The sequence below is a fragment of the Schistocerca americana genome, chromosome 2, assembly GCF_021461395.2.
Source record: "Schistocerca americana isolate TAMUIC-IGC-003095 chromosome 2, iqSchAmer2.1, whole genome shotgun sequence".
NCBI classification, from domain to species: domain Eukaryota; kingdom Metazoa; phylum Arthropoda; class Insecta; order Orthoptera; family Acrididae; genus Schistocerca; species Schistocerca americana.
The window spans coordinates 1,037,762,332-1,037,763,058 of record NC_060120.1 but is presented as its reverse complement, the minus strand read 5'-3'; positions in this window follow the sequence as shown (position 1 = coordinate 1,037,763,058).

Here is a 727-nt window from a genome sequence, read left to right as displayed (position 1 = left end):
AAGTGATGATAATTATGTCGGTAGAGGACGTTCAGATGCACGGTTAGCATGGCCGTTATATAATAAGAAGTAAATGCTTAACTTAGTGAAAATGAATTCTTTCCTCATTAGTAATCTTCTTCAGACAATGACGTGTGGGCATGTTTTAGAAATTTCAAACACTGTCTGGAAATGGCAACATATACAGTGGTTACATCAACATACACTGTGTTTAAAAAAACAAGTTCCCCATATATCCCTACAGGAGGCAGTATTGGGCAAAATGGAAGGAAAGTTCATTTAGCGATAAATATTTCCGGAAACCAATACCTGCAATATGGGACAAACTATCCCTTAGCTCCACTGGCAGACGTTACGAGGGGACGTGGTGCATCACGGAAAGATTTACTATTGAAATTTCGGGACAGTCCTTCTCAGGAGGAGTCGGACAACATATTACCTCCCCCCCACCCCCTCCCACATCTCGCGTATTGACCACGAGGGGAAAATTCGAGAAATTAGAGCCATTACAGAGGCTTACCGACAGTCATTCTTCCCACGCACTATTCGAGAGTGGAACAGGATTGAAGGGATCAAATAGTGGTACCGAAAGTACCCCTCCGCCACACGCCATTGGTTGGCTTGCGGAATATGATGTATATGTAGAGAAACATCATGATATATCCCCCAGTCCTTCTTCGTAGTGTGATTCACTCATTCTTTCAAATACACCTGACTCTCTTCGGAT